Genomic DNA, 23,569 nt, shown 5'->3' with positions numbered 1-23,569 from the left:
AAAGACCTCAGAAGGATATAATATTACCTGAGAACTGGGAGAAGGATGCAAGTATTTTTCGGGAGTCTTGCAAGAGTAGACAGAGACAGCTAGCAGCCTGGACAGTTACCTAATATTCCTTTGTAAAGTTGGGGCATCTGTCTTCAGCCCACAGGGCTAGAGTCTCTTGGTTATTTTTCTCAGTGTCCTGTAGAATGTCTGGCAGTTTCCTCTGTGAAGCAGGAACCTGAAGGACCATTTTTTCAAGCAAAGTTCAGTGGTCACCTTTCTATGGGTCCTGCATGTCCAGTTAATCAAGCAGTCCAGGCAAGAACAGTTTCTTGCCCAAATGGCTATTTTTGCCAAGGTGAAAATAAGATATGAAGTGTCTTCAATGCCCATCCTCCTATCTGAAGTAAATCGGTGCTGCCAGGAGCAGACATGTCTCACTGTCCAGAAGGTCTAAATTTTAAAAATATTTTAAATGCCATATTTTGTAGACCTTTGAAGTGTTTGAAGATTACTTGTCTATCTGAAATATCTCTAGAAGACTTAACTAACATGGCTACGAGTATGATTATCATAGATGACTAATTATTAATCTATTTTTAATTATCCATTTCAACTTAAAATGAGCTATACAAATATAATACCTTAAACATAAGTAGAAATATATACACAGTATAACAAAATTAACTTTAAGTTTGTATCAATAGACTAAAATCTATACTAATGTAAAACATTTTAAACAAGTTGTTGCTCTTTAGAAGTTCCTTAATCTACCTTTCATCCTATTATATCTATATCATATCCCCTTTTCTTCTTTAGAAAGAGATCACATTTATAATAAACCTGTTTTAAATAAAAATATTGGTTATTTTTCTGTCCCACAACAGAGGGTTCTTCTGATTTTGGATACAAAAATCTCTTAACCTTTTCTTTTAGCAATATGTCTGGGTTTAGAGAAGGAGTGAGCCGATTCCATCTCCAAAGCCAGCTGGGAATTTGGGCGTAGTTTCTCTTACTACTTCCTGCTGGAGGGGGCGCTGTATCTTATGGGGACACAAAGAAAATTTTAGGATTATGGAGTAGTCTGTGAGGGTAAACCTCTGAGCCAGTTGCCTTGAAACCATTCTGGATGTTGGATCATCTGGGCCATGGTGTCATCAGAGACCTTTCAGGTGGTCTTGGCTGATCAAACCTGATGTATCTTAATCTGGAACAAATCCATAGCCTCTGGCTTTCTGTGGAAACAAAAGCAGAGACTCTTTTCCAAAGCAACCATATTCTTATATCCAAATTTTGAAGTCAAGGTACCTTTAAAATTTACATATTTGTTTAACTCCACAGCTTTTACGATCAAATCTTTCTCTGCAGTTAAAAGTCCCAAAGACAAGACAAACCAGATTCTCTGTGTAATATCCATCTTTGTAAGATTGAAGTGCCGCTGTGGCTGCTGGCTCTGCCTACCTCAGCTTCCCAACATGGCAGTGGTACAGTTTACCGCCAGCTCTGGGTCTGGAGCCATGTGTCATCATCAACTATCAGAAGCAGTTCTATCAAAGCAGTTCATAGCCCAGAAACCTTTTGTTGTTGTTGTTTTTAACTAGCAAAGGCTAAAATTCTGATTGGCCAGTGGCCAGGCAGGAAGTATGGGCGGGACAAGAGAGAAGAGGATTCTGGGAAGTAGAAGGCTGGAGAGAGACACCGCCTACTGCCGCCATGAAAAGCAACATGTTAAGACACTGGTAAGCCACAAGCCATGTGGCAAAGTATAGTCTAACAGAAATGGGTTAATTTAGGATAGAAAAGGTAGATAACAAGCAGCCTGCCACGGCCATACAGTTTGTAAGCAATATAAGTTTTTGTGTGCTTTCTTGGTTGGGTCTGAGCGACTGTGGGACTAGCGGGTAAGAGAGATTTGTCCTGACTGGGCCAGGCAGGGAAACTCTAGCTACAATACTCAATTATTCTTTGTTTTTATTTAGAAATTGACCCTTGGGCAACTTTTGAGTACTAAAATTTTTGATGGGCGGATCCATATAAAATAACGAGATTAGCATAATATTTTGTGTATATTCTCCCTCAATTAAAATAATTTATCATTTATCCATTACACCTATTATGTCATAAATGCTAAGCAATGGTTGTGATATGTTGCTTAGTTATTGATCATAGAAGAAACTTTTGAATCTGGTTGAATGATGTTTAAATGATTCATGGGCAGGAACTAAGGGTTTGTTGAATGGTAGATGAATACAGAAGAATTATTCTACTTAGTACTTCAATTGTAAATATTTATTGAGGTACTTGAGCAATGCAAAACCATGAGTCTTTTTATTTATTTTATTCTTGACATTATAACAGAATTTCATCATTTCTACTTTCCTTTATTGCTTCAAGATTCTCCCATATACTAGTGTTTGCTCTTTTGAAATATATGTACACACAAATGTATGAATATATGTGTATATATAAAAGATATACATACATTAATATATATCCATCATATATATATATATCCATATGAATTCATACATATATGTACACATATAAATCACATATACATAGATACACATATGTGTACATAGATACATATATGTACATGTATACAAGTGTGTATGTATTTTGAAATATATGTGTATGTATGTATGTTTACATACACAATTGTAATATACATATCACATATATATGTATGTGTGTGTGTTTAGAAACACATATGGTACATGTTTCAAAGCTTAACATTTGTTATTGAATAACGAGTTTGTTTTCTATTCCCTGTAGAAACCATTTATCTAGCTCTCAGCATTCTGGAGTTGCCTGTAGTACTTTGTATCAGTTTGAGAATTCACGGGCTTTCCTTTATACACTTTGGCATTTCTACATCATCCTTACTCAATTTATGTTTATATAGCCATGTTGATGAGATATTAATGGGTATAGCTTTTGATATTACAAAGAGACCCAATCACCCAGAAAACTCATTAATTCTCTGTGCCTTACCATATTTCTATATCTTTTTCTGCAATATTCTCTGAGCCTTAGGTGCAGGAATGTTTTATTGATGTATTCATGGTGAATGGGCTCCACAACTCACCATTTTAATCCTAGATTTCTATAATGGTCTCCAGCTGTTGCAAAGAGAAATTTCCTTAAAGAGGAGTAAAGACTAACATGTGGGTAGGGAGTTAGAGGTTTAGATTGTTGTTAGGGCTTATGCTAGGTTAGTAAAGTGGTGGTTATAAGATGTTGCTAGATCCTAATGGTTCCCTTGGGAGAGGGGGTGAGAAGGTGCATTGTCAATGGCACAGACACCAGGAGTCAGTTGAAAACAGACAACAAATCTATTTAAAATGGGGAAGGCCTTATATACCTTCCTCCTAGCACCCATTCTATATCTCAGTTTGGTGGCATTGTATGGTTGTCTCTCATTGGATAGGCATGATCAGGCACTCTGATAGTGCCTGCTTCTAGGCCCTTGAGCAGACTCCAAGTTGGCTCATGAGGAAGTACATTATGTGCATGCCTTAGCAACTGGTCTCAGCCAATTTCCTTGACCCTATTGGCCTGTCCTACTACAATACCTGAAGTCATCATGTACTTCAGAAAGAAAGGTCTATGAGCTGGAACTAACCTGAATGCCTCCTACATAGGGACTAGTTTTCCTGGTACCAGAAGGGATCATATCATGTTTTTAGGAATTTCCAGAATTTTTAATTTCTGTTGATGTGTATTCCACAGATACAGAGAGGCAACTACATGATAGATGGTCTTCTAAAGTGTAAAACCACATATTATAATTCAATATCACAAAGTTGTTAGATTATCATCATCATGTTATAACAATAATGGTGTCTAATAGAGATTTTCTTATCCTTATAATGGGAACAAAAATGAAGACAGCATGTTTTTAAAAGTGAATTTATTCAGTACATGCAGGTCCAGTCCCCTGCTTCCAGGCTGAGCAAAGTGTCCCTGCATAAACACAATGTTCCAAACAGCCAGGGGGGTCTTGGCCCTGAAGGAGATGGGAATGGAGGGGAGGGGCTTGGGGGAAGGTGGAGGTGGGGCGGGAAGGGGGAGGACAGGAGAACCCATGGCTGATATGTAAAATTAAAGCACAAATATAATTTCAAAAAAGTGAATTTATGTAAACTCTCAATTTTAGTTATACAAAAATAGAATGAAGAGAATGATACTGATAATACATTATTTTGGGGAAATTTACTAATTAATTTTGTGCTCGATAGGGACAGATCAAATGCTTTGACAAGTACAGTTATAAGATATTTTCAGCATAAGGATAAATGTAGATTATTGAGATTATTGAGTCTTTAAATTATATATATATATATATATATATATATATATATATATATATATATATGAGATTTCTTGAGATAGGGTTTCACTGTGTAGCACTGGCTGTCACTCTACAGACTGGGCTGGCTTTGAACTCACTAATATCTGCTTACCATTGCCTCCTGAGTGCTGGATTAAAGTTATATGCCATCATGCCTGTTGTGTTTGTAAATTCTAAAACACAAGTGGACAACTCTTTTCCTATATAATGACCTCAAGAAGTACAGCATATATAAGAGGAAAACAAATATGCAAGAATTTTTCATAGCAACAATACAGGCTAATAGGAAACACCTAATACAATACTGTTTATTGGTTTTTTTCACAGGATTTATTCCCCTGCTTACAATAGAACATTACATCATCTGAGAGTCTGTATGTGGGTATACAGATATGAGGGTGGATGTTCATGGAGACCTAAAGAGAGTGTTGGATTCCTTGTTGTTTGTGTTGTTGGCAGTTTTGATCCACATGACATAGTTGGGTGAAGTAAATCAATCTCTCTTCTTTGGAAAAGCAGCAAATACTTTCAACCAGTTACCCATCAATCCAGTCCAGGAGTAGGCAATTTTAATTTTAAAATCACCTAGTTTAAATTGGGTGTTAAAGCACACATCTGTAACCTCAACACCCTAGAGTATGAGAAGGAGTTCATGAGTTTGAGTCCAGCTTGGTCTACACAGTGAAAACCTATATCAAAACAAAGAAGCAGGCAAGCAAACACACAGAAGAAGGACTTTGCAGTCTTCAGCACCACACTCTTCTAATACTTCTACTTCACAATGATTAAATTTGTTGATGGATTTTGTATTCTACATGAACCATCTGTTTTCAACAGCAACCTGACTATCATGCCATATATTCCTTCTGTAGTCCGAAGCATTTCCACTGACATTTCAGTCCTTGGTTAAGGAAAACAGTTTAAAAAGAAAACTGTTCTGAGTTGTCAACAAATACTTGGTAGAAACTTGTAGTTTTTTTAAATGAGTCCCTCCTAAAGTTTGGCTCATTTTTGAATCACAATAGGCTATGAAAGGCATGCTGAGATAAATTAATCTTATAATATCATACCCATTAACTGTAATTCACTGAGCACTAAGACATTCATCTTAATGCCTTCCCATTGAATAAAATCAGTGTTCATTGTCATTATAGACAAGAAAGCAGAGTCAGTAATGCTTAAATTCTTCCTTTGAGTTTGCAAATGGTTTATAAAAGGTGTCCTGGTGTATTTTCATTTCCTATTGTACTGTGTTATGTAAGGACATTGTCATATGAGTCTGTAATGTAGGCTGCACATATTCCCAAAGTCCTGTACTATTTTATTTCTCCTCATTCTTTTCCTCTTTAATCTATTTTGTTCCCATATACAGCTTTGCTTTTATATCCATGTCATATATGCATATATTTTGTGTAAGTATTATCTAGGAACCATGAAAGAGAAAACATACATTAATTGTCTTTCCATGTCTGCTTTACTTTACTTAATATGATAATCTCCCATTGCTTAAATTTTTATATATATATATAATATATATATATATAATATATATATATATATATATATTTCACATTATTCATTCATCCATGTTATTGAATGCATAAGTTGGTTTTACAACTTAAAACTTTTATGAATAATGCTTCATTGCAAATTATTGTGGAAATGCATCTGTGATATGTTGATATGAATTTAGGTCAATACCCATGGGATGTATAGCTGGATGAAAATGAAAATACAAATGGAATAGGTTTTCTGTTTTTGTTTTGTTTATTTTTTATTTAATTCTGAGAAGTCTGATTTCAAATTTGACTTGAATTTATTGCATTAGAAACATTTTTCCATTGAATTAATAAACAAAGAGTTGATAAAATAGAATTCCCAATAGAATTAAATGAGAGTTTCATTGTTCACCTCATTCTTACCTATATTTGTTATTTTTAATTACTGATTTTATTACTGGTATATAATATAATATCAATGTAGGTTTGATTTGCATGTCTCTGATGGATAGAGGTTGAACATTTTATCATATGCTTGCTATTTCTATTCAATCGTTTGAGAACTGTTCATTATCACAACTATTTATTAGATTGTTTGGTTTCTTTTTGTTTTTATATTCTTTAGTTATTTACATATTTTAAATGTTAATCTTCTGTTAGATATGCAGGTAGAAGTTTGCCTCCTATTCTGTAGGCTGTGACTTCATTTAGTTTACTCTTTACTTTGCTGTTCAAAAGCTTTTTTACCATTGCTGCTATTATTTTCTGAGAAACAAGTTCTACTCTTAAAGCCCTTGCCTTTGCCTGTATCTTCAAATGTTTATATACTTCATCATCATCTAACATTTTCCAATGTTCAGTTCATACATTAAGGTCTTTGATACACTTGGAGTTGATTTTTATACAGAGTGAAATATAGGGAACTTGGAATCAACTTAACCAATAAAGTGAAAAACCTCTACAACAAAAATGTTACAACATCAAGGAAAGAAACTAAGGAAGACAGTAGAAGAAAGACTTTTTGTTTTGTAGTACTCTCTATATGCTTATAAATTTCATTAATCTGTTTTTTTTATAGATTTTTTTTCTTTGCTTTTACAATTTAATGGATAGCTTTTGTGGGTATACTAATTTTAAAGTCATAGGAATTAGCTAATGAAAAAATTGTTTAATATGTTTGGACTATTTAGATACTTTTCTTTCTTTACGCTTTTGTGACGTGGATATGGAGAGTTCTACTTTTTAGTCATTTGGTCTATATTTACATTTTCTGTATTTCTTCCATTTTTCAAATATTCATTTTAAACTGTGACTCTTTGCTGGATGATTCTTTGCTGGATAAAATGGCTACAGAAATGTCACTGTTACTCAATGTAAAACTTTCAGCAAGTGATTTTTTTTAGACCACAGAAGGCAAAGTACAGCAACCTCACAACCTCATTGACACAATAAACATTTGCATATGATCTTTAGTTTTCTGTATTTGCTTTAGTACAGAAATAGCATGAGAAAGTAGTGGGGCAGTGTGAAAGGAAGTTAATCATCCTTGTTTCTACTTGCATGTATAGAAACTTATTGACTCTAAGAGCACCATTTTTATATCTAAATGGACTTTAATTTCACATCCGAAATCCTTAACTTCTATTCTTATTTTGAAAGATGACTGCAACATCTTTCCTTTTGTTTCTTTATTGCATGATTTAATCAATTTTTAATAAATTATAGAATGAACATAAAATACCATTAAAAAGGTATAAAATATTCCCGCTGAAGATATGTCTTAAAATCATATACTTTACCTCATTGCAAGTACTTTGTACCATGATATATTAAGACATTCCTCAGCTGGACACAGGAGATTATATTTTCTGTCAAAAGACTAGGAACTCTTATTGACTGCATTTTATAAGGCCTTACTTGCAAAACAATCATAATAAATCTTGTCATTTATAATTACTACTATACATACTTAATAAGTAAATACTTTTCAGGTATTTGAAAGTAGAATAAATATCATTTGGTGTTTAAAATGTGAACATGTTGTTAGTGAATTTAGACATTAGTTACTCTAAAATAATATGCAGCCATAAGTGTTAAAAATACATTCTTTTTTCCATAACTTAATTGGGAAATAATTAGTATTTTTTCATTGATTTTTAAAATATTTTATGACATTATTTTACATTCTTCAATATTTAAAGAAAACTTTATTTTCATTTTTCTTTTTTTTTCAGTGTTGTCCTTTTTTAAAATTTAATGTAATTTTACATATCAGGTATGGGTTATCCTGTCCTCCCCACTCGCGCCCCTGACTCCGCCTTCCCCCCAGTTCCCCCCCCCCCCCATGCCCATCTCCTCCAGAGCAAAGACTCCCATGGGGATTCAGCTCAAACTGGGTAGATTCAGTCCAAGCAGGTCCAGTCCCCTACTCCAAGGCTGAGCAAAATGTCCCTGCATAAGTCCCAGGTTCCAAACAGCCAGCTCATGCACTAAGGACAGGTCCAGGTCCAACTGCCTGGGGGCCTCCCAAACAGTTCAAGCTATTCAGTTGTCTCACTTATCCAGAGGGCCTGATCTAGTTGAGGGCTCCACAGCTTTTGGTTCATAATTCATGTGTTTCCATTAGTTTGGTTATTTGTCCCTGTGCTTTTTCCAATCTTGGTCTCAACAATTCTCGCTCATACAATCCCTCCTCTTTCTCGACAATTGGACTCCTGGAGCTCCACCTGGGGCCAGGCTGAGGATCACTGCATCCACTTCCATCAGTCATTGGATGAGAGTTCTAGCACGACAGTTAGGGTGTTTGGCCATCCCATCACCAGACTAGGTCAGTTTGGGCTTTCTCTTGACCATTGCCAGTAGTCTACAGTGGAGGTATCATTGTGGATTTCTGGAGACCTCTCTAGCACTTTGCTTCTTCCTGTTCTCAGGTGGTCTTCATTTATCATGGTCTGTTATTCCTTGTTCTTCCTTTCTGTTCTGGATCCAGCTGGGATCTCCTGCTCCCCTAAGTTCTCTTTCTCTCCAACCTTGTCCTTCATTATCCCCACTCATGTCCAGGTTGTTTATGTAGATCTTATCCAATTCTCTGCTTTTTGCAATCCTTGTGTCTTTCTTAGTGTCCTGTTTTCTAGGTAGCCTCCCTGCCATTGTGAGTAGCAGTCTAGTCATCTTTGTTTTACATCTAGTATTCTCCTATGAGTGCATAACATATTTGTCTTTCTGATTCTGGGTTACCTCTCTCAGGATGATTTTTTTCTAGATCCATCCATTTGCCTGCAAACCTCATGATGTCATTGTTTTTCGTTGCTGAGTAGTACTCCATTGTGTATATGTACCACATTTTCTTTATCCATTCTTCAGTTGAAGGGCATCTATGTTGTTTCTAGATTCTGGCATGGTTTAAAGTTAGATTTCAACAACAACAAAAACTACAGAAAACTGACAATCTCATGGAAACTGAATAATGCTCAACTGAATCACCAATGGGTTAAGGAAGAAATAAAGAAAGAAATTAAAGACTTCTTAGAGATCAATGAAAATGAATACACCACATACCCAAACTTATGGGACACTATGAAAGCAGTGCTGAGAGAGAAATTCATAGCACTAAATGCCCACATAAAGAAGTTGGAGAAATCTCACACTAGTGACTTAACAGCACACCTGAAAGCCCTTGAACAGGAAGAAGCAAAGTCTCCCAGGAAGAATAGATGCCAGGAAATTATCAAATTGATAGCTGAAATCAATAAAATAGAAACAAAGAGAATAATACAAAAAATTAATGAAACAAAGTTGGTTTTTTGAGAAAATCAACAAGATAGACAAGCCCTTATCCAAACCAACCAAAAGACAGAGAGAGAGCATCCAAATTAACAAAATCAGAAATGAAAAGGGGGACATAACAACAGACAATGAGGAAATCCAGAGAATCATCAGGTCATGTTTCAAAAACCTCTACTCTACAAAACTGGAAAATCTAAAAGAAATGGATTCTTTTCTGGATAGGTACCACATACCTAAGTTAAATCAAGACCAGATAAAACATTTAAATATTTTGATAACTCCTAAGGAAATAGAATCAGTTATTAAAAGTCTCCCAACCAAAAAAAGCCCAGGACCAGTATTTTCAGCGCAGAATTCTACCAGATCTTCAAAGAAGAGTTAATATCATTTTTCTTTTTTTGGAGAAAAATGTTAAAGACTTCGAGAATAGTTCCAAGAGAACAATCAAATCTTGTTTTTTGTTTGTTTGTTTGTTTGTTTTTTGTTTTTTTAAATGATTAATCCCAGCACTTTTGAGACAGAAGCAGACAGATTTCTATCAGCTTGAGGTCTACAAAGAGGTCTCCAGTACAGCCAGGGCTACACAGAGAAATCTTGTCTTAAAACATACAAAAACCAAACTAACACCAAACCAAAAAAATCCTCAAGAACCAAAACCAAATCCTAAAAAACAGTGATAAATATTTTAGAGTTTTTTTAATTTAGAGACCATGATAGATAGTTCATAGTTTCTTGAATTAGAAGACAGAATGAGAACCTGCTTGAAGTTGGAGGACAGAGGACAGAAAGATAGAGGCAGGGGATAGAGCAGGAATGTTGGGGAAAATAATTAATAAGAATTTACATAGTGAAATTCATCACTTTGAATGGTACCTTAAAGTAATAAAATAAAAATTTTAATTTATAATGTTAATTATCTCATTATAAATATTTATTATACTGAGATTCATGATGACATTTTCAGATATGTATCATGTGATTTGCTCATCTTCATTTCATTATTCTCTTCTGTTACCCCCTAACACTCTGCACAGACCTCCTTCCTTTTAACTAATAGTACCCTTCTAATACCATGCACCATATAAATGTTTATTAACATTGAATTCCACATGTGAGAGAAAGCATATGTTCATGTATAAACTATTGTTTGCTATCCTTGAGATCATCTTTACATATTGACTTTCATTCAGCATTTGTTGATAAAGACAGTTTTATGCAATGAAATAAATGTTTGGAAAATTTTCTATCAGTGTCTGGTTGCTACAATCGAACTATGAAACATAGTGCTTCCTCTTGGGTGGATTCAAATGAATATAAGTTTTTTTTTCTTTCTGCTAAGAGTCAATTGCATGGAAAATTAATAATAATAACATTAGTAACAGCTGAATTCACAGAAATGGATTTTACATGAAAATATTTATCGTCAAGCTCAAATGTAACAATACTGGTGCTAAGTCACACTATCATAATCTTAACAAAACTTGATAGAAGCAAAACCTTCATATAGTCTTTAGTTTATTTGTTTTTATGTTTTCTGTTTAATTTTCAGATTGTATTTAATTATGACATTTCTTCCTTCCCGCCCCCCCACCCCAAACCCTTCCATATACTTCTTGCTGCCTTTTCAGATTCTTTTATGTCCTCTTTTCTTATCATTTGCTTTGCATGAATTTATGTACATATTGTGTTACTATATATATATATATATATATATATATATATATATATATATTCCTAAATATAACCCATTGAGTCCATATATTATTATTATGTTTGCATGTTTTCAGGGTAAACACTTCTTATTGGGCAATAAATTAGTGTGCTCTTTCTGGTGTGGACCACTTCTGCTCTTAAATTTTTTTAGTGGCATATAGTTCTTTACATATGTTTGAGATCTCAGGGGATTTTTCCCCATTTTGTTTGGTCATACAGTCTTTTTTAGTCATACATTAATACATGATGCATTATTTATTTGTATCCCATATGTTGAAAATCCTTTAGGGAAGGGACACAATATTTTTGGTGGAACATTTGATTGAAAATTATTGTAATTTTCATGTGGAAAATCATAGCAGAGACTATAAAAGCAAAAACATTTTCACTATTTGTTATCTTGAATCAACTACTTTTGTGTTTTTTATGTATGTATTTATTTTGGAAATAGTCCATCCCAAATATCTATTTTCTCTACTGGTGATTGAATTTAGTGGCAAAAAATTCAAGTATTTCTTGCACATGAAGAATTTCTCTATGTCTTTCACTTGGAAAAAATAGTGAAATATCTCATCAACTACAGTCAATTTATATAGTTTTATTTATATTAGCAATATTATTATTTTGGATGATTGTATATTATCATATATATTTACATGACAAGTAATCCAAAAGTTATATGATTTTTTCATATATCTAATATATAAACACATAAAATTAATTTTATTTATGATCTCATTTGGTTTTTCAATAGCCTCTCTGATAATCTAGAAAGAAAGAAACATAGAGTTTACTCTTTAAGGGTTATAGGATTCCACAATCTAAGGGTCTCCAAATGAGAATTTGGAGGAACATTTATTAATATGTCAGTTTAGCTGAGCAACATATTGGGCTTTAACAACAGGGCCTATCACCCACCCAGGTAAGGGGTTTTGGGCCAGTTAACTGTACCAAGCTTGGTTCCATTTATGGAGAATGCTTTAATTGAAATCAGAAAGTATTTGATTACTTTCATAGTATTAGTGCTTCTATTTCACTGGTTTGCCTATCTGCCAAAAGATCATTATTGCGTCTCAAATGGTTCACAACTTGGTAAGAGTGCTAATTACTTTTCTTGCCCTATAGCAAACACAGAGTTTCTAAACACCATGACAGCTAGCCAGTAAAGGTGAAACATGCAGTCTGGTATCAGCTTGATTTTTCCATGTCCCATGACTCAAGTATGTAGTGTCTTCAGACATAGAGGCTTTCTAAGAAGTTCTGTTGGATAAACAAAAGTAAGAATATTAGCTGATTGATATTCGGAAATAAGGTAAACCATTCCCAGCACTGATATTGCTGTTTGATAACTTTTGGTGTCTGCTAATAGAATTGTACCTACTATTGTATATTAACCTCCTTTTATATGTCTGTACTTTAGGAATAATCTACAGTTTTATATTTCCATAACTGTTCACTCCTTTCTAGTATCAAGTCAAAACACATTTTTAACTTCTGACATCTATACACTTTATTACACAGTATGCATTTACATTAAGATTCTGCATAACATTGCAAATTTGTTTTGTAGAGTTAGTTCCTGTTTGCTGTTTGGAAAGCTTCAAGAACTCAGAAAAAGTTTCATCATCAACCTTCTTCTTGCCTGAAATAAGGAAGACATGGTAACTAAATATTTTGCAGTCCCACAATTCCACCATATTTCATTTATAGTGCATCCCCTTAATTTAAAAAATAAATGCCATATCTCCTCCACATGAATATGAGCATGTGGGAAGTGCTCTGTGCAGTTCGCTTTTCCATCTCCTATGCCTGCAACTTGGCAAGAACTAGACACATCACCAATGTGATTACATCCCTTGTATGAATAAGGCTATCAGAAGAAAGTAGTACAAATGATAACTGTTATAATTGTGTAACTAATAAACTCTACTTTCCCTTCCAAGATTTTTACTTTACCTTATGCTACATTTCTATCTCAAAATAGTCCTTGACCTCACATGAAATTTGCTTCTATTTCTGCTTTAAAATATGGTGCTTCATTCCTTCATCTTTCCATAGACAGTTAAAAATACATACAAAACATCTGTTAAAAATGTGTGCTCGATCCCAAAATTGCTTGACTGGAATTTTGAAACTACCCAGGGAACATCTGTGGTATAACTTTTCTCCTGTGTCACAGACAGTCTTATATGTTGAAAATTAAAACTGTATGATTCCCTGTCACTTCAGAAACTCAGTGAATAAACACTAACAGTTGAAAAGAATTACATTGACAATGCATACTGTTATATCAGAGTATATTTAGATACATTATGTTACTCATGTATTAAGCAAAGAAATATACTCAGTCCTCAGTGAGAGGATTTCAAATGTATCTATTGTATCAATGTTGTTATACAGAGAATCAAGTTGTTGTTGTTTTTCCATAGAGACTTAATACAACAGATTATTTCATAAAATAAATTAAACATATTAACAAAACTATGTATTTTGGCTTCCTAAATGGTACAGGACTAAATGTGAGCACTTGGTCACTGTTTTGTTTCTGACATTGGTCGGCACCCCAGTCTGTTTTAGATACTGTGCTTTATCATCTAGAGCATGTTCATTGCTGAGGTTGCTTAACATTAAATGTAAGATATATTCTCAATGAATTATAGTCCTTCCATATGATCTGAAGGAAACTATCCAGTGACATGATACCCATTCCAACATCCAGTTCATATTTATTTTCTGCAAAAGCATGAAGTCCCTTTGTCAAACTACAAGAAGTCTGTGATAGGTCAAGCATTATCTCCAAGTCACTGAGACATTCATACTGCAGTTCAAGTCTCTTCAATGCACATTTCTTCTTCCTTTAATCCCTCGTAAGCAATGTGCTTAGAGCATTTTGCAGTTTATTCTTTATGAACAATCCAATTTATTGCAAACTTCATAGGGGGCTTCCTTAAACATGTTAAAGCCAGTAGTGATTTGGGACATGGACTATAAAGTCATCATATATAGTTCTTTTTCTTGTTGTTCTTTCAGGAAGAACAACTTTGTCACTAATTTGTAGCATGAATCTTAAAGGTACTTGTTAATAAAATCAAACCTGAGCCAGGTATTGGGGTGAATGCTGGAAGATCAGAGAAGCAGAACAAGCCACAGCTACCTCACCTCGCCAGTTCCTCAGCTGATCCTTTTTCTCAGGCTGGAAGGCTCTGAGTCCTCATCCAAATGGGTCTCAGCTGAACTGTGCTACATAAAACCTAAAAGCTTAACCAGCTAAAAGCTCCTAGTTTCTGGTCTTTACGTCTTATATATCTTTCTACTTTCTATCATCACTCCCTGGGATTAAAGGCTCACTTTCTGGGATTAAAGGCATGAATAACCATGCTTGGCTGTAACCTTGAACAGATGGATTTCTCCCTCTGGAATGCTACAATTAAAGGCATGTTCTACTACTGTCTATCCTCTATGTTTAATATTGTGACAGTTCTGTCTCTGACCCCAGATAAGTTTATTAGTGAGCACAATATTTTGGGGAACACAATACCACCACACTAGTTATTGGTGATTTGTGGATAATCCCAGACTTGGAGCAGTCCCAAAAATGATTAAAACAGAAACACCCTGGGAACAGTTAAAACATTTCTTCTCCTGGAAACTTTACACTGATACTAATGGAGATAGAGAATGGATTAAAAAGGAAGTCATATTTGGAATGTATGACAAATGTAGAAATTCTAATAAAATATTTAAATATATTCTGTCCATATTATACACACATATATGCATCTTTTTTTAAACCATTTTGACTTATGTAGGTTTATTTTCTAGCGTATATAATTTGGGGAATAAATCTAATTAAATATATATATATATATATATATATATATATATATATATATATATATATGACAAATGGAAGCACATGAATTATGAACCAACAGCTGTGGAGCCCCCAGCTGGATCAGGCCCTCTGGATGAGTGAGACAATTGAATAGCTTGAACTGTTTGGGAGGCACCCAGGCAGTGGGACCAGGATCTGTCCTTAGTGCATGAGCTGGCTGTTTGGAACCTTGGGCTTACACAGGGTCACTTTGCTCAGCCTGGAAGGAGGGGACTGGACCTGCCTGTTCTGAATCCAACCTGTTTAAATGAATCCCCAGAGGAATCTTGGCCCTGGAGGAGATGGGAATGGAGGGGAGGGGCTGGGAGAAAGGTGGGGGTGGGGGTGGGAGGGGGAGGACAGGGGAACCCATGGCTGATGTGTAAAATGAAAACACAAATATAATAAATTAAAAAAAGAAAAAAAACATATATGCATCTTAAGATGGATATCTCATGTGTCTTATATGTATCATATATAACATATGTATTAAATATCTATATGTTTCTTCTTATTTCTATATCTTTGTTACTCAATTGCTGTGTGGTAAGAGTTACTGAAGAAGATATTTAATTGTTTATAATTTTAGAGAGTTAGTTTATGATCATCATAGTGGAAACCCAGCAAGCATGGTGCTAGATCAGTAACTGAAAACTTTACATATTGATTCACAGGCCACAGGAAGAGAGAGAGAGAGAGAGAGAGAGAGAGAGAGAGAGAGAGAGAGAGAGAGAGAAGAATGGGCCTTGGGCCTTGTGTAGGCTTATGAAATCTCAAGGCTTATTCCCAGTGAGACACCTCTAGCAAAAAATGCTACACCTCCTCCTACAAGGCCACACATCCTAATTCTTCACAAACTGTTCCATTAACTAGGGAGCAAGCATTCAAACATATGAGTCTATGGGTGTCATTTTTATTTAAACCACAATATTCTACTCCCTGGAAGCCATAGGCTTCTAATCATATTATCATTCAAAATGCATTCCATTCAACTTCAAAAGTCCCCATAATCTTTGATTAGGAAGCAGTTCAAGACTGTTTCAAAGTCAATGTATCTTTGAGACTCAAGGAAACTTCTTAGCTGCCATCCCCTTTAAAAATAAAAACAAAAAGCAAATCACAGCACAAATAACATAATATATATATTACCATTCTAAGAATAAGAAATGAGGAAAGGGGCATCGATAAGATAAAAAGGTAGATTATTGAATCTACTTTTAAAAATGGAACTACTTATTTTGAATATTTTACATTGGATTGGATTTTTCTATATTTTTTACAAATTTTGTATTGTACTCACCAAAATAGGATAAATAATGAATTTTTTTGTCTGAATCTGTCAAATATTAATGGACTAGACATTGTTAATGTAGTTCATGACTGTATATATTGTATATACTTTTTCTTCTATTAGTTATAACTTTCTTTTTACTTTAAAAAAAAGGTGAAATGTGGTTGATAAATTATGTACCTCAATGAACTTATCTGGAGTCAGAGAACAGAACAGCCACTATATTAAACATAGAGGTTAGCCAGTAGTTGGGGTAGCATGCACCTTTAATTCTAGCGTTCTGGAGGCAGAGATCCATCAAGGCCACACTGAAAACAGAGCCACACATGGTGGCCCACACCTTTAATCCCAGCACTTGAGATCTCATGTCTTTGATTGGGAAAGACACAAGCCTTTAATCCCAAGAAGTGATGGCAGGAAGCAGAAAGGTATATAAGGCGTGAAGACCAGGAACTAGAGGCTTTTTAGGCTGGTTAAGTTTGAAGGCTTTAAAAGCACTTCAGCTGAGATCCATCCAGGTGAGGACTCAGAAGCTGTCAGCCTGAGGATTCATGGAAACAGAATCAGATGAGGACTTGTTGTGGTGAGGTTTGCTGTGGCTTGTTCTGCTTCTCTGATCTTTCAGAATTTACCCCAATATACCTGGCTCCTGAGTTTTTTTTTTTATTAATAAGACCATTTAAAATTCATCTACAGGGCATAATGAGGAAATGCCAGAGCAAAGCAAGGCAGAAACCCATCAGGACAAATTTTAATTACTACATGTCCAAGTCTGCTGTGTTCTGACCTTTCCCCTGGGGAATGGTTCTTTCACAGCTTCCATCCAGGGAAGTATAGAATGCCTTATCCATAGTCATGGTATTCCCCCAGTATTGTTTCTGACAAAGACAATTCAATGCACAGTCAGAGAAATGCAACAGTTGTTCTATGGCCGTGAAATCCACAGGTCTTGCCATGTTACTCACTCCCTGGTGCAGCTGGCCTGAAAGAATGATGCAATGTGCTTTTTATGACACAGATAGAGTGCCTGTTAAGTGACAGTAGTCTAGAGCTGATATAGGGCTTTCCAGAAGGTGGTATATCCTTTGAATAAGTGTCTAATATATAGTATTGTTTCTCCCCTAACAAGCATCCATGGGTCCCAGAATCAAGTGGTGGGAAAAGGGAATAGTTTTACACACTATCACATGGAAAATTTGTTATCTGCTCCCATGACTATAAGTTCTTCTGGCCTAGAAGTTTTGGTTCTAGAGAGGTGAATGTTACTGCCAGGAAACACACCAAACAATCATTTGGACTGGAAGCTCAGACTTTCCCCTGACCACTTTGGATTTTTGATACCATCAAGTCAACTCTCTAAGAAAAGGAGAGCAGTGTTAGGAAGGGTGACTGATCTAGATTACTAAGGAAAAATTGGAGGGTAGGAAAGATTATGTCTGAAGTGGAGGAGATCTTTTAGGGCATCTCTTGGTGTCATCAAGTCCTGTGATCAAAATCAACTGGAAATTACCCAGCCTAATTCTGGCAAGATGACAAGGGACACAGACCTGTCAGGGATCAAGATATGGCTTGTATCTTCAGGATAAGATCTGCTGAAATACTTGCAGAGGGTGAAGAAGGTACAGAAAGTATAGTTGAGGATGGTAGTTAAGTACCAATTAACCCCACACAAGATATTGCAGAAATAAAGATTATAATCAACATGAGTTTTTCCATCATATTTTTTTTAAGAATGTCAGTCCGAGGCCAGCCTGGTCTACAAAGTGAGTTTCAGAACATCCAGGACTACACAAAAAACCCCGTATTTAAAACTCAAAGAAAAAAATGTGTAGATATTTGTGTTTCTATTCATCATTTTTTATTGTATAATGTAACATCAATTGAGAAAATATTAATGGTTATTGTATTTAAGTTTTGAGATACTAAAAGACTGTCTCTCAAATGACATATCTACCTAGTCTAACATATATAATGAATTTGTGGTTAACCATGGGATTGGTATAATATCACATTAGCCATAATTATGACCTGTAGTGGGACAGGCACATTGGGTTGAGGAGATTGGCCCAAACCAGTTGCCAAGGCATACACATAATGTACTTCCTTACAAGGAAACCTGAAGTCTGCCTGAGGGGCTAAAAACAGGTGCTCTCAGAGGTCCTGATTGTGCCTAGATAATGGGGGGGGGCAACCATGCAATGTCACCAGATTGCTGTCCAAGTACCTGAACATGCATAACCAATGAGGGATGACTGCAGGTTCGGACACAGCCTGGGTGCTGGGAGGAGGGCATATAAGGCCTTCCCCATTATTGAATAGACAAGTCTGCTGTTTGCCTTCACCTGACGCCCAGTGTCTGTGTCATTCTCACTCCCTCCCCTGAGGGAGCCGTTGGGACCCAGAAAATATGACCTAGTTGTTTGCATTTGGAAATTAAGCATGTTCTAAGGAGATATGATTGTGTGTCAAGTTGAAAAGAGGCAGATTGTTATGGCTACTTTTGCTTGTCCTCTAGACTATATTCAGAAATAACAAAAGGCCTATGTGATGGATGGGTATACTAATGAGGAATTTTTCTTAATTAAATTATTTGAAGTGGGAAGACCCACACTAAATCCAGATATTTTGAAATGCAAAGTTCTGCCTTGAATCTGAGCTACACCATCTATTGGCAGTTACTATAAATGGAATAAGGAAGTGCTTGTTCTTGCCTACTCACCCTCACTCTCACTGGCAAGCTTATTCCATCACTGGTATTAGCCCTGGCTTCTTAAGAATTCAGGCATATGATAAAGACAAGCTGAGATATCCAGCTTTGTGAACTAAACAACTACTGGATTCCTGGACTTCTCATTAAAAGACAGACAATATTTGGACTATAACCTGTAAGAAAAGCTAAAAAAATCTTATGAATACATACAAATATTTACAAATTCCACACTGTAAGTATATTTTAATAAATAATTCCTTAAAAATTGAGTTGACTTAAATGTGTTATTGTATAATACACTGATGGATCATGGGCAAGTATTATCTATTAAATAGACTATGTGTATGTTTAGCATCAAAATCATTAAAATTAAACCTGATAGATTTTAGTACATCTTATGTAGAAGAAAGAATAAAACTTGCTCAGAGTCAATCTTACTAGAAATGACAATTTCTCTAATAATAAAAGTCAAAATCAATGATATTTCTTCCAATATATTTTAATAAAATTTACCAAGTTCAAAATCCTTTTTATTTCTCTGAAATTGCATTAGAGTTTGACTAGGTCAGGAACTGTACATACAGTAATATCATTTAGATGCTCATCCCTTTATCTGAAAGTTTCTAAGGCTGATCAAAAGTGTACTACTTATCAAATAACACACAGCAAGGATGATTTTGTTTCTGAAAATGCTTACCTATATTATTTGGTTGAACAACAACAACACAATTAGTTTACATTTAAGGAGAATAATAATAAATACAAAATAAAATAATTGTAGGCTCAAAGTAAAAATGTACCTTCTCTCTGCCTTAATTGAAGGAATGTTTCTATGGAGGAAAGTTCCCCTGGTTATTATGATAGTATGTTTACTTCTAAGGATTCATGGAGACAACTGTTAACACATCTTTCTTTTTCTTCTTTAAAAAAAGTTTTGTGCTCCTTTTGGTTAGAGAGATTGAGCATTCAGTAAACACACTGCCTTCAATTGATGACCTAAGTTCAGTCCCCCTTTTCGAAAGAGACATTCAACTTCTTCACATCAATCCCCATGGCAAATCCTCCAAATCCCCATGGGGGGTGCTCATGCCTCTATGCATGCTCCCACACAGACACCCACACAGGCACACATAAAAATTTAAAGATATTTCTCTTTCTCAACAGCAGTTCTGATCTCTTCCATGTGTATCATTTTAACAAAGTAGTTATCCTAATGATGGACAACTAAAACCAAATATATATATATATATATAAAACTAGGCTGTCATTTCCTGATGCCTGGGTTAGTAAATAGAAATTAAACAGAAATAAAAAGATAGTAGAATGGGCAGGTCTCTTTTTTATAGGTTGGATCTCCTAAATTTCCTTCTTTTTTGCTTTTTCAGTATCAAAATATTTTATTTAACCTGTATGAATATGAAACATACTGATTTCATGTGACATTTTTATATGAGCACATAGGATACTGCAATCTGTAGAGAGCTGCATGTAGCCGCACCTTAAAGATGGCACTGGTTTCCACCCTCTGCCTTCCTGACAGCAAGTACTCTTTGTGGTAAACAGCTCCTTATTTGGCTATGGCTGGATTTGTGTGCCGCTTGCATATGCGTGGACCTATGGATAGTACCCACGTGGCTGTCTGGGGTTGGTAGCCCAGACCTACTTAAGGGCTGGGAGAGGCTTTCAATTGAGTAGCGAATATTCCAAAGAATCTAAAAATATCATGAAAAATATGGGGTGTCATCCTAATTTTGGCTTGGGAAAATTTTTACAAGGCAGAAGGGAGCCGATACAAGCAGTATCTAGAAAACCCAAACAAGAATTGGGTTTTTCCTAGGGGCCACTGAGGAGGGTATTCCCATATCCTGGATAATGGAGGAGCCAGTGTGGGTTCCTCAGTGGCCACTCTCCTCTGAGAAATTACATGCTGCATATCAATTAGTGAAAGAGCAATTGGAGGAAGGGCACATTAAACCCTCCCTTTCTCCCTGGAATACACCCATATTTGTCATCAAGAAGAAATCAGGAAAATGGAGATTGTTACATAAATGAGCAAATGAGAATTATGGGACCCTTACAATGTGGTCTTCCATTGCTGTCAGCCTTGCCTGAAAATTGGCCTACTATTGTGGTAGATATTAAGGACCGCTGAATAGCAAAGACAGTGAGAGATTCGCTTTCACTTTACCGTCCATTAATCATGAGGAACCTGATAAAAGATATCAATGGGTTGTATTGCCACAAGGCATGGCCAATAGTCCTACTATGTGTCAACTGTTTGTAGCAACTGCTTTAGAACCCTTGAGAGCACGTTTTCCTGGCCTGAGATGCCTCCATTATATGGATGATATACTGTTAGCAGCTAAGGAGGAGAGCATTCTTCAAGCAGCATATAGCTCACTTGTGGAACTGCTAAAGCAAAAGGGACTCTGTATCGCCCCTGAGAAGGTGCAACAGAGCAAAGTTTTCAATTATCTTGGCTCTAAAATAACTAATTATCATATCATGCCACAAAAGGTAGAATTAGGGAAGGATCATCTTTGCACATTGAATGGTTTTCAGAAATTATTAGGAGATATAAATTGGATAAGAGGAAGTTTAGGAATGGCCAATTATGAATTAAAACCATTATATGATATTCTAATTGGAGATGCAGCCTTGGATTCACCGAGGCAACTAACCAATGAAGCCCGAGAAGCCTTAACAAAATTAGAGGATAAGTTACAAAGGGCTTTTCTTCAAAGAGTGCAAAATAATGATGATATTACCCTGTGCATTCTGCCTACATAGTTACAAACCTATGGGGATTTTATGGCAAAAACGACCCTTATTATGGATTTATGCTAAAATCTCACCTGCAAAATAAATTGAGTATTATCCTACTGCTGTAGCATTACTTGCACATCAGGGTATTCAGCAGTGTTTACAATATTTTGGAACATCACCACAAACGCTAGCTTTTCCTTATGATTCTACTCAAGTCAAGATATTATGTGCTGCCATAGATGATTGGGCAATACTGCGTTGTACCTATCCAGGACACATAGATTTCCATTATCCTAAACATCCACTATTAACTTTCTTTAAAGAACATCCTGTAGTTTTCCCTAAGGTAACTGCTTCCCAGCCCATTCCAGGAGCCAGTGTTATATTTACAGATGGGTCTAAGACAGGCTGTGGTGCTTATATGGTGGATTCTACTGAACCCGTAAAGCATCAATTCTTGCCAGGTGCACCCCAACAGGTGGAGCTTCCAATAGTTCTTGAAGTTTTTAAGGCTTGTCCGTTTGCATTTAATTTAGTGTCAGATTCTAGTTATGTTGTTAATGCCTTGAAAAACCTTGAATGTGCAAGGCCCATCAAATCTTCTAGCCCTGTTAGCTCATTGTTTGGCCAATTACAGAAACTGATCTGACAACGTAAGAATCCCTTTCTTGTGCAACACATCCGTGCACATACCAGTCTGCCAGGTCCATTGGCTAAAGGTAATGATATAGTGGACCAGTGTACTAGATAGGAATGGATGTTTGTGGCTTCTGCCATACAACGAGCACATGCTTTCCACAAAGAATTTCATGTTAATGCAAGGACATTACAACAAAGTTTTCTATCTCACGTGTGGATGCACGAAAGGTGGTACTAGATTGTCTCCAATGTGTCATTTTTCATCATCCTTCTAGATTAGGAGTTAACCCTCATGGTCTGCTCCCCCTAAAAATATGGCAAATGGATGTTACACACATCTGAATTTGGACGTGTCAAATACGTACATGTATCTATTGATACCTGCTGTGGAATCATTCACGCCACCCCAATGGCAGGAGAGAAAGCCTCTCATGTTATTGCTCATTGCTTAGAAGCTTGGGCAGCATGGGGTAAGCCTCAACAGTTAAAAACAGACAATGGTCCTGCATATACCGGACAGAAGTTCGCTTCCTTCTGTCAACAGATGAATGTGCAACTTGTACATGGCCTACCATATAATCCACAAGCATTGTGGAGCATGCTTATTGCTCCTTGAAGGAATTGCTTCAAAAACAAAAAGGGGGAATAGGCTATGGCCGTACCCCTAAGGACAGACTCTCTCTTGCATTATTTACCCTGAATTTTTTGAATTTGGATGCTTCCAATTGTTCTGCTGCGGACAGGCATCATTGTCAGCACAGTCCTTCTAAAGGAATGGTGAAATGGAAAGATGCCTTGACAGGTGTTTGGCATGGACCCAATCCCGTGCTGACATGGGCATGAGTTCTGTTTGTGTTTTCCCACAGGATCAGCAAGACCCGGTGTGGGTTCCTGAGCGCCTCGTGAGAAGAGTCCATTGCCAAAGAAGAACATGTCTGGTGCTAGAGTG

This window comes from Onychomys torridus, chromosome 18 (assembly GCF_903995425.1).
Source record: "Onychomys torridus chromosome 18, mOncTor1.1, whole genome shotgun sequence".
Classification (NCBI taxonomy): domain Eukaryota; kingdom Metazoa; phylum Chordata; class Mammalia; order Rodentia; family Cricetidae; genus Onychomys; species Onychomys torridus.
This window is presented reverse-complemented; position numbering follows the sequence as displayed.